Source organism: Arachis stenosperma, chromosome 6 (genome assembly GCF_014773155.1).
Source record: "Arachis stenosperma cultivar V10309 chromosome 6, arast.V10309.gnm1.PFL2, whole genome shotgun sequence".
In the NCBI taxonomy this organism is placed as follows: Eukaryota; Viridiplantae; Streptophyta; class Magnoliopsida; order Fabales; family Fabaceae; genus Arachis; species Arachis stenosperma.
In genome coordinates this window covers 45,890,218-45,902,725 of record NC_080382.1, presented here as the reverse complement: position 1 = coordinate 45,902,725, position 12,508 = coordinate 45,890,218, and positions in this window count along the sequence as shown.

The window sequence follows — 12,508 nt, the reverse complement described above, 5'->3', positions numbered from 1 at the left end:
CAGTTGACTTTTTTTTGCTACACTTGTTCTCAAATTAAGAATAAATTAATTTAAAAATTTAAAATTTTTCAATTTTTTTATTTTTTGGATATTTTTGGAATTTTTTTTACTATTAGAAATTTTTTTATAATTTTAGTTTAAAAATTAAAAAATAATAAATTTACAAATCTATTGTTTATTAGATATTGCTGGACTTTATTTTATTTTTTAAATTTAAATAAAAAATTAAATCATGTAATTTAAATTTTTAAAAATAAAAATTTATTTTTTTGAAATTTTTCTTTTTTTTGAAAATATTTTTATTTTTTTATTCGCCGGATAATGCCACACCCGGACAGTTGACTTTTTTGCTGCACTTGTTCACAAATTAAGAATAAATTAATTTAAAAATTTAAAATTTATCAATTTTTTATTTTTTGGATATTTTTGGAATTTTCACTTTTTGCTATTAGAAAATTTTTTTATATTTTTAGTTCAAAATTTAAAAAAATAATACATTTACAAATCTATTGTTTATTAGATATTGCTGTACTTTATTTTATTTTTCTAATTTAAATAAAAAATTAAATCATGTAATTTAAATATTCAAAATAAAAAATTTATTTTTTAAAATTTTTTATTTTTTTAAAAATATTTTTTATTTTTTTATTCACCGGATAATGCCACACCCGAACAGTTGACTTTTTTGCTACACTTGTTCTCAAATTAAGAATAAATTAATTTAAAAATTTAAAATTTTTCAATTTTTTATTTTTGGATATTTTTGGAATTTTTATTTTTTCCTATTAGAAATTTTTTTTATATTTTTAGTTAAAAAATTATAAAAATAATAAATTTACAGATCTATTGTTTATTAGATATTACTGGACTTTATTTTATTTTTCTAATTTAAATAAAAAAATTTAAATCATGTAATTAAATATTCAAAAATAAAAATTTATTTTTTTAAAAATTTTTTATTTTTTTGAAAATATTTTTTTATTTTTTTATTCACCGGATAATGCCACACCCGGACAGTTGACTTTTTTTGCTGCACTTGTTCACAAATTAAGAATAAATTAATTTAAAAATTTAAAATTTTTCAATTTTTTATTTTTTGGATATTTTTGGAATTTTTATTTTTTGCTATTAGAAATTTTTTTTTATATTTTTAGTTTAAAAATTAAAAAAATAATAAATTTACAGATCTATTGTTTATTAGATATTGCTGGACTTTATTTTATTTTTCTAATTTAAATAAAAAATTAAATCATGTAATTTAAATATTCAAAAATAAAAAATTTATTTTTTAAAATTTTTTATTTTTTTGAAAATATTTTTTATTTTTTTATTCACCGGATAATGCCACACCCGGACAGTTGACTTTTTTTTGCTACACTTGTTCACAAATTAAGAATAAATTAATTTAAAAATTTAAAATTTTTCAATTTTTTTATTTTTTGGATATTTTTTGAATTTTTATTTTTTTCTATTAGAAAATTTTATTTATATTTTTAGTTTAAAAATATAAAAATAATAAATTTACAGATCTATTGTTTATTAGATATTGCTGGACTTTATTTTATTTTTCTAATTTAAATAGAAAATTAAATCATGTTATTTAAATATTCAAAAAGAAAAAATTTATTTTTTAAAATATTTATTTTTTTGAAAATAGTTTTTTTTTTTTTATTCACCGGATAATGCCACACCCGGACAGTTGACTTTTTGTTGCTGCACTTGTTCACAAATTAAGAATAAATTAATTTAAAAATTTAAATTTTTTCAATTTTTTTATTTTTTGGATATTTTTGGAGTTTTTATTTTTTGCTATTAGAATTTTTTTATATTTTTAGTTTAAAAATTAAAAAAATAATAAATTTACAGATCTATTATTTATTAGATATTGCTGGACATTATTTTATTTTTCTAATTTAAATAAAAAATTAAATCATGTAATTTTAATATTCAAAAATAAAAAACTTATTTTTTAAAATTTTTTATTTTTTTGAAAATATTTTTATTTTTTTTATTCACCGGATAATGCCACACCCGGACAGTTGACTTTTTTTTGCTGCACTTGTTCACAAATTAAGAATAAATTAATTTAAAAATTTAAAATTTTTCAATTTTTTATTTTTGGATATTTTTGAAATTTTTATTTTTTTACTATTAGAAATTTTTTTTATATTTTTAGTTTAAAAATAAAAAATAATAAATTTACAAATCTATTGTTTATTAGATATTGCTGGACTTTATTTTATTTTTCTAATTTAAATAAAAAAATTAAATCATGTAATTTAAATATTCAAAAATAAAAAATTTATTTTTTAAAAATTTTTCATTTTTTTGAAAATATTTTATTTTTTTATTCACCGGATAATGCCACACCCAGATAGTTGACTTTTTTTTGCTGCACTTGTTCACAGATTAAGAAAAAAATAATTTATAAATTTTAAATTTTTCAATTTTTTATTTTTTGGATATTTTTGGAATTTTTATTTTTTACTATTAGAAAATTTGTTTATATTTTTAGTTTAAAAATTAAAAAAATAATAAATTTACAGATCTATTATTTATTAGATATTGCTGGACTTTCTTCTATTTTTATAATTTAAATAAAAAAATTAAATCATGTAATTTAAATAGTCAAAAATAAAAAATTTATTTTTAAATTTTTTTTTTAAAATATTTTTAATTTTTTATTCACCGGATAATGCCACACCTAGACAGTTGACGTTTTTTTGTTGCACTTGTTCACAAATTAAGAATAAATTAATTCAAAATTTTCAAATTTTTCAATTTTTTATTTTTTGAAATTTTTATTTTTTACTATTAGAAAAGAAAATTTTTCTTTTTTTTGAAAATATTTTTATTATTTTATTCCCCGGATAATGCCACACCCGGACAGTTGACTTTTTGTACTGCACTTGTTCACAAATTAAGAATAAATTAATTTAAAAATTTAAAATTTTTCAATTTTTTATTTTTTGGATATTTTTGGAATTTTCACTTTTTTCTATTAGAAAATTTTTTTATATTTTTAGTTCAAAATTTAAAAAAATAATACATTTACAAATCTATTGTGTATTAGATATTGCTGTACTTTATTTTATTTTTCTAATTTAAATAAAAAATTAAATCATGTAATTTAAATATTCAAAAATAAAAAATTTATTTTTTAAAATTTTTTATTTTTTTGAAAATATTTTTTTATTTTTTTATTCACCGGACAATGCCACACCCGAACAGTTGACTTTTTTTGCTACACTTGTTCACAAATTAAGAATAAATTAATTTAAAAATTTAAAATTTTTCAATTTTTTATTTTTTGGATATTTTTGGAATTTTTATTTTTTCCTATTAGAAATTTTTTTTTATATTTTTAGTTAAAAAATTATAAAAATAATAAATTTACATATCTATTGTTTATTAGATATTGCTGGACTTTATTTTATTTTTCTAATTTAAATAGAAAATTAAATCATGTTATTTAAATATTCAAAAAGAAAAAATTTATTTTTTTAAAAATTTTTTATTTTTTTGAAAATAGTTTTTTATTTTTTTATTCACCGGATAATGCCACACCCGGACAGTTGACTTTTTTTTGCTACACTTGTTCTCAAATTAAGAATAAATTAATTTAAAAATTTAAAATTTTTCAATTTTTTATTTTTTGGATATTTTTGGAATTTTTTTTACTATTAGAAATTTTTTTATAATTTTAGTTTAAAAATTAAAAAAATAATAAATTTACAAATCTATTGTTTATTAGATATTACTGGACTTTATTTTATTTTTTAAATTTAAATAAAAAATTAAATCATGTAATTTAAATTTTTAAAAATAAAAATTTATTTTTTTGAAATTTTTCTTTTTTTTGAAAATATTTTTATTTTTTTATTCGCCGGATAATGCCACATCCGGACAGTTGACTTTTGTACTGCACTTGTTCACAAATTAAGAATAAATTAATTTAAAAATTTAAAATTTTTCAATTTTTTATTTTTTGGATATTTTTGGAATTTTCACTTTTTTCTATTAGAAAATTTTTTTTATATTTTTAGTTCAAAATTTAAAAAAATAATACATTTACAAATCTATTGTTTATTAGATATTGCTGTACTTTATTTTATTTTTCTAATTTAAATAAAAAAATTTAATCATGTAATTTAAATATTCAAAAATAAAAAATTTATTTTTAAAATTTTTTATTTTTTTGAAAATATTTTTTTATTTTTTTATTCACCGGATAATGCCACACCCGAACAGTTGACTTTTTTTGCTACACTTGTTCACAAATTAAGAATAAATTAATTTAAAAATTTAAAATTTTTCAATTTTTTATTTTTTGGATATTTTTGGAATTTTTATTTTTTCCTATTAGAAATTTTTTTTTATATTTTTAGTTAAAAAATTATAAAAATAATAAATTTACATATCTATTGTTTATTAGATATTGCTGGACTTTATTTTATTTTTCTAATTTAAATAGAAAATTAAATCATGTTATTTAAATATTCAAAAAGAAAAAATTTATTTTTTAAAATATTTATTTTTTTGAAAATAGTTTTTATTTTTTTATTCACCGGATAATGCCACACCCGGACAGTTGACTTTTTGTTGCTGCACTTGTTCACAAATTAAGAATAAATTAATTTAAAAATTTAAATTTTTCAATTTTTTTTATTTTTTGGATATTTTTGGAATTTTTCTTTTTTGCTATTAGAATTTTTTTATATTTTTTGTTTAAAAATAAAAAAATAATAAATTTACAGATCTATTGTTTATTAGATATTGCTGGACTTTATTTTATTTTTCTAATTTAAATAAAAAATTAAATCATGTAATTTAAATATTCAAAAATAAAAAAACTTATATTTTTAAAATTTTTTATTTTTTTGAAAATATTTTTGTTTTTTTATTCACCAGATAATTGATGACAAGTCATCTTAGGCTAGTTTCACAAGCCTTTTTCATTTGTTTTTATTTAGTTTTATGCACTTTCTTAAGCCATAAGTAAGCCATTTGGGTAGAAATTCATGTTTCCTTAGATTCAATTAACCATGGATAAATTGATGCATTTTCATGAGTTTTTGTGCAATAATTGCTTATATATCAAGAAGAAGAAGAACTCTCATGATTATAGCATAGCTTTGATGTTTTTGATTGGTTGATGATAGGTGAAACAAAGCTTGAAGGAAGGTTGAAGAAAGAGGCAACAAGAAGGCCATGAAAGGAAGCAAAGGAAAGCAAAGTTGGAGCCAAAGTTGGTGCTCCAACGTTGCTGGAAACGTTGCTCCCCACAGCCTGAAGGGGTATACGTCCAACGAGAATAACTTGAGCTACAGAGCTCCAAATGAGGTGATTCCAAAAGCATTGTAAAATAGGAATCGAGAGCTTTTCAAGCATATATGGCACTACATGGTGAATATAAAAATTGAGGGAGAAAACTGCCCCGAAAAGTGTATAAACAAACATGACACCAACCTGTAGTAAGGCCAGCTGACCTCTGCACCTTCGACGGAGTATAACTCGAGCTGTGGAGCTCCAAATGATGCGCTTCCAATGGCATTGGAAAGTAGACATTCAGGGCTTTCCAACAATGTATAATAGTATGGGGTGGACAGCACGTTCAAGCTTCCAAAACTGGCAATGTTCCCAACGTTTGCGCCAACGTTTGACCTCAAACGTTGAGGCAAACGTTGGCACCTAAGAGGAGGCAGAGTGAGCTTTTGGCAGCGACGTTTGAGCCAACGTTTGACCTCAAACGTTGAGTCAAACGTTGGCTACATTTTGGCAAATAGGAGCATGGAAGAACCCCCTGATTGATGAGCTAATTGAGCCACGTTTGCGCCAACGTTTGACCTCAAACGTTGGGCCAAACGTTGGCTAAAAAGAATGCATGGGGGATCCACGTTTGAGCTCACGTTTGACCTCAAACGTTGAGCCAAACGTGGATGACAGCAAAATGAGGCCTGCTGCATTATTTCACACGGCAACGTTTGAGTTAACGTTTGACCTCAAACGTTGGCTCAAACGTGAGACTTGCATGGCCGGTTCATAAGTGGATTTCTTCCCAACACCTAGAGCAACCAACAGAGGCCACTAGCAACCCAATTCCATCAAGGCCAAGGCCCAATTCAAGGCTTGAAGATCACTAGAAGAAAGTGTATAAATAGCTTAGGATTTGAAGTTTTAAGGGAGTTTTTTTGAATGGTGAGTTTCTGCTGAGGAATTTTGAGAGCTTGCTTGGCATTTTAGAGAGTTTTTGGGAGGAGAATTGAATTCTCTTCCTCTGGGTTTTCTTGTTTACTTTCTTACAAAACTTTATTTGAGTCTTGGGTGTTGAAGAATTGAGGAAATTCTGTCTCAATCTCACCTTGAGATCTCTCTGTTTTTCTTACTGCATTTCTGGAAATTGAACTTGGATTTACATTTCTATATTACTCTCTTCTTTAATTTTGCAATTGCTCTTTGGATTTGGATCTAGGAAGGCAGTGAGATCTAGACTTGGCTATCTAGTCTCTTGGGTCCTGAGATCTATTGATTTCCATTTTAATTTCCTGGTTTAATTGATACATCAAGCTTATTTTTCCTTTTAATCTGAAATCTAGTTGAATTGAATCCATCATCTACTCTTCTGCTTACTTTCCTTGTTTAATTTCTGCAATCCCATATCCCTAACCCATTTAAGTTTCTGCAATTTACATTTCTTGCTATTTAAGTTTCTGCAATTTACAATACTTGCACTTTAAGATTCAGCTCTTTTTCTTTTTGTTCCCTTTAATTTCCTGCAAATCACCTACTTCCCTTTACATTTTCTGCAATTTAATTCCTGTCAACACAAATTCACACAATTCACTCAATGATAGCTTGACTAAACTAATCACCCACTAAAGTTGCTTGATCCATCAATCCCTGTGGGATCGACCTCACTCTAAGTGAGTTATTACTACTTGATGCGACCCGGTATACTTGCCGGTGAGTTTTGTGTCGGATCGTTTTCCGCACATCAATAATGCCACACCCGGACAGTTGACTTTTTTTGCTGCACTTGTTCACAAATTAAGAATAAATAATTTAAAAATTTAAAATTTTTCAATATTTTTATTTTTTGGATATTTTTGGAATTTTTATTTTTTTACTATTAGAATTTTTTTTTATATTTTTTGCTTAAAAATAAAAAAAAATAATAAATTTACAAATCTATTGTTTATTAGATATTGCTGGACTTTATTTTATTTTTCTAATTTAAATAAAAAATTAAATCATGTAATTTAAATATTCAAAAATAAAAAATTTATTTTTTAAAAATTTTCATTTTTTTGAAAATATTTTTATTTTTTTATTCACCGGATAATGCCACACCCGGATAGTTGACTTTTTTTGCTGCACTTGTTCACAGATTAAGAAAAAATTAATTTATAAATTTTAAATTTTTAAATTTTTTATTTTTTGGATATTTTTGGAATTTTTATTTTTTACTATTAGAAAATTTGTTTATATTTTTAGTTTAAAAATTAAAAAAATAATAAATTTACAGATCTATTATTTATTAGATATTGCTTGACTTTCTCTTATTTTTATAATTTAAATAAAAAATTAAATCATGTAATTTAAATAGTCAAAAATAAAAAATTTATTTTTTAAAATTTTTTATTTTTTTAAAAATATTTTTATTTTTTATTCACCGGATAATGCCACACCTGGACAGTTGACTTTTTTTTGTTGCACTTGTTCACAAATTAAGAATAAATTAATTTAAAATTTTCAAATTTTTCAATTTTTTATTTTTTGAAATTTTTATTTTTTACTAATAGAAAAAAAATTTATATTTTTAGTTAAAAAATTAAAAAAATAATAAATTTACAGATCTATTGTTTATTAGATATTACTGGGCTTTATTTTATTTTTCTAATTTAAATAAAAAAATTTAAATCATGTAATTAAATATTCAAAAATAAAAAATTTATTTTTTTAAAAATTTTTTATTTTTTTGAAAATAGTTTTTTATTTTTTTATTCACCGGATAATGCCACACCCGGACAGTTGACGTTTTTTGCTACACTTGTACTCAAATTAAGAATAAATTAATTTAAAATTTTTCAATTTTTCAATTTTTTTTATTTTTGGAATTTTTTGTATTTTTTTTACTATTAGAAATTTTTTTTATAATTTTAGTTTAAAAATTAAAAAAATAATAAATTTACAAATCTATTGTTTATTAGATATTGCTGGACTTTATTTTATTTTTTAAATTTAAATAAAAAATTAAATCATATAATTTAAATTTTTAAGAAGAAAATTTTATTTTTTCGAAATTTTTCTTTGTTTTGAAAATATTTTTTTTTTATTCACCGGATAATGCCACACCTGGATGGTTGACTTTTTGTGCTGCACTTGTTCACAAATTAAGAATAAATTAATTTAAAAATTTAAAAATTTTCAATTTTTTTAATTTTTGGATATTTTTGGAATTTTCACTTTTTGCAATTAGAAAATTTTTTTATATTTTTAGTTAAAAAATTAAAAAAAATAAATTTACAGATCTATTGTTTATTAGATATTACTGGGCTTTATTTTATTTTTCTAATTTAAATAAAAAAATTTAAATCATGTAATTAGATATTCAAAAATAAAAAATTTATTTTTTTAAAATTTTTTTATTTTTTTGAAAATAGTTTTTTATTTTTTTATTCACCGGATAATGCCACACCCGGAGAGTTGACTTTTTTTGCTACACTTGTTCTCAAATTAAGAATAAATTAATTTAAAATTTCAAAATTTTCCAATTTTTTTATTTTTTGGATATTTTTGGAATTTTTTTTACTATTAGAAATTTTTTTTACAATTTTAGTTTAAAAATTAAAAAAATAATAAATTTACAAATCTATTATTTATTAGATATTGCTGGACTTTATTTTATTTTTTAAATTCAAATAAAAAATTAAATCATGTAATTTAAATTTTTAAAAATAAAAATTTATTTTTTTGAAATTTTTCTTTTTTTTGAAAATATTTTTATTTTTTTATTCACCGGATAATGCCACACCTGGACAGTTGACTTTTTGTGCTGCACTTGTTCACAAATTAATAATAAATTAATTTAAAAATTTAAAATTTTTCAATTTTTTTAGATTTTGGATATTTTTGGAATTTTCACTTTTTGCTATTAGAAAATTTTTTTATATTTTTAGTTTAAAAATTAAAAAAATAATACATTTACAGATCTATTGTTTATTAGACATTGTTGGACTTTATTTTATTTTTCTAAGTTAAATAGAAAATTAAATCATGTTATTTAAATATTCAAAAAGAAAAATTTTTTTTAAAATATTTATTTTTTTGAGAATAGTTTTTATTTTTTTATTCACCGGATAATGCCACACCCGAATAGTTAAGTTTTTGTTGCTGCACTTGTTCACAAATTAAGAATAAATAAATTTAAAAATTTAAATTTTTTCAATGTTTTATTTTTTGGATATTTTTGGAATTTTTATTTTTTGCTATTGGAATTTTTTTTATATTTTTAGTTAAAAAATTAAAAAAATAATAAATTTACAAATCTATTGTTTATTAGATATTGCTGGACTTTATTTTATTTTTCTAATTTAAATAAAAAATTAAATCATGTAATTTAAATATTCAAAAATAAAAAAACTTATTTTTTAAAATTTTTTATTTTTTTGAAAATATTTTTGTTTTTTTATTCACCGGATAATGCCACACCCGGACAGTTGACTTTTTTTTGCTGCACTTGTTCACAAATTAAGAATAAATAATTTAAAAATTTAAAATTTTTCATTATTTTTATTTTTTGGATATTTTTGGAATTTTTATTTTTTTACTATTAGAATTTTTTTTATATTTTTTGCTTAAAAATAAAAAAAATAATAAATTTACAAATCTATTGTTTATTAGATATTGCTGGACTTTATTTTATTTTTCTAATTTAAATAAAAAATTAAATCATGTAATTTAAATATTCAAAAATAAAAAATTTATTTTTTAAAAATTTTACATTTTTTGAAAATATTTTTCTTTTTTTATTCACCGGATAATGCCAAACCCGGATAGTTGACTTTTTTTTGCTGCACTTGTTCACAGATTAAGAAAAAATTAATTTATAAATTTAAATTTTTAAATTTTTTTATTTTTTCGATATTTTTGGAATTTTTATTTTTTACTATTAGAAAATTTGTTTATATTTTTAGTTTAAAAATAAAAAAAAAATAATAAATTTACAGATCTATTATTTATTAGGTATTGCTGGACTTTCTTCTATTTTTATAATTTAAATAAAAAAATTAAATCATGTAATTTAAATAGTCAAAAATTAAAAATTTATTTTTTAAAATTTTTTATTTTTTTAAAAATATTTTTTATTTTTTATTCACCGGATAATGCCACACTAGACAGTTGACTTTTTTTTGCTGCACTTGTTCACAAATTAAGAATAAATTAATTTAAAAATTTAAAATTTTTCAATTTTTTATTTTTTGGAATTTTTATTTTTTACTATTAGAAAAAAAAATTTTATTTTTTAGTTTAAAAATTAAAAAAATAATAAATTTACAGATCTATTGTTTATTAGATATTACTGGACTTTATTTTATTTTTCTAATTTAAATAAAAAAATTTAAATCATGTAATTAAATATTAAAAAATAAAAAATTTATTTTTTAAAAATTTTTATTTTTTTTGAAAATATTTTTTTATTTTTTTATTCACCGGATAATGCCACACCCGGACAGTTGACTTTTTTTTGCTACACTTGTTCACAAATTAAGAATAAATTAATTTAAAAATTTAAAATTTTTCAATTTTTTATTTTTTGGATATTTTTGGAATTTTTTTACTATTGAAAATTTTTTATATTTTTAGTTTAAAATTAAAAATAATAAATTTACAGATCTATTGTTTATTAGATATTACTGGACTTTATTTTATTTTTCTAATTTAAATAAAAAAATTTAAATCATGTAATTAAATATTCAAAAATAAAAAATTTATTTTTTTAAAAATTTTTTATTTTTTTGAAAATAGTTTTTTATTTTTTATTCACGGATAATGCCACCCCGGACAGTTGACTTTTTTTTGCTACACTTGTTCTCAAATTAAGAATAAATTAATTTAAAAATTTAAAATTTTTCAATTTTTTTCTTTTTTGGATATTTTTGGAATTTTTTTTACTATTAGAAAATTTTTTTATAATTTTAGTTTAAAAATTAAAAAAATAATAAATTTACAGATCTATTGTTTATTAGATATTGCTGGACTTTATTTTATTTTTTAAATTTAAATAAAAAATTAAATCATGTAATTTAAATTTTTAAAAATAAAAATTTATTTTTTGAAATTTTTCTTTTTTTTTGAAAATATTTTTATTTTTTTATTCACCGGATAATGCCACACCCGGACAGTTGACTTTTTGTGCTGCACTTGTTCACAAATTAAGAATAAATTAATTTAAAAATTTAAAATTTTTCAATTTTTTATTTTTTGGATATTTTTGGAATTTTCACTTTTTGCTATTAGAAAATTTTTTTATATTTTTAGTTTAAAAATTATAAAAATAATACATTTACAGATCTATTGTTTATTAGATATTGCTGTACTTTATTTTATTTTTCTAATTTAAATAAAAAATTAAATCATGTAATTTAAATATTCAAAAATAAAAAAATTATTTTTTAAAATTTTTTATTTTTTTAAAAATATTTTTTTATTTTTTTATTCATCGGATAATGCCACACTCGAACAGTTGACTTTTTTTGCTACACTTGTTCTCAAATTAAGAATAAATTAATTTCAAAATTTAAAATTTTCAATTTTTTATTTTTTGGATATTTTTGGAATTTTTATTTTTTCCTATTAGAAATTTTTTTTTTATATTTTTAGCTAAAAAATTATAAAAATAATAAATTTACATATCTATTGTTTATTAGATATTGCTGGACTTTATTTTATTTTTATAATTTAAATAGAAAATTAAATCATGTTATTTAAATATTCAAAAAGAAAAAATTTATTTTTTAAAATATTTATTTTTTTGAAATAGTTTTTATTTTTTTATTCCCGGATAATGCACACCCGGACAGTTGACTTTTTGTTGCTGCACTTGTTCACAAATTAAGAATAAATTAATTTAAAAATTTAAATTTTTCAATTTTTTTATTTTTTGGATATTTTTGGAATCTTTCTTTTTTGCTATTAGAATTTTTTTATATTTTTAGTTTAAAAATAAAAAAATAATAAATTTACAGATCTATTGTTTATTAGATACTGCTGGACTTATTTATTTTCTAATTTAAATAAAAAATTAAATCATGTAATTTAAATATTCAAAAATAAAAAACTTATATTTTTTAAAATTTTTTATTTTTTTGAAAAATATTTTTGTTTTTTTATTCACCAGATAATGCACACACCCCGGACAGTTGACTTTTTTTGCTGCACTTGTTCACAAATTAAGAATAAATAATTTAAAAATTTAAAATTTTTTTCAATATTTTTATTTTTTGGA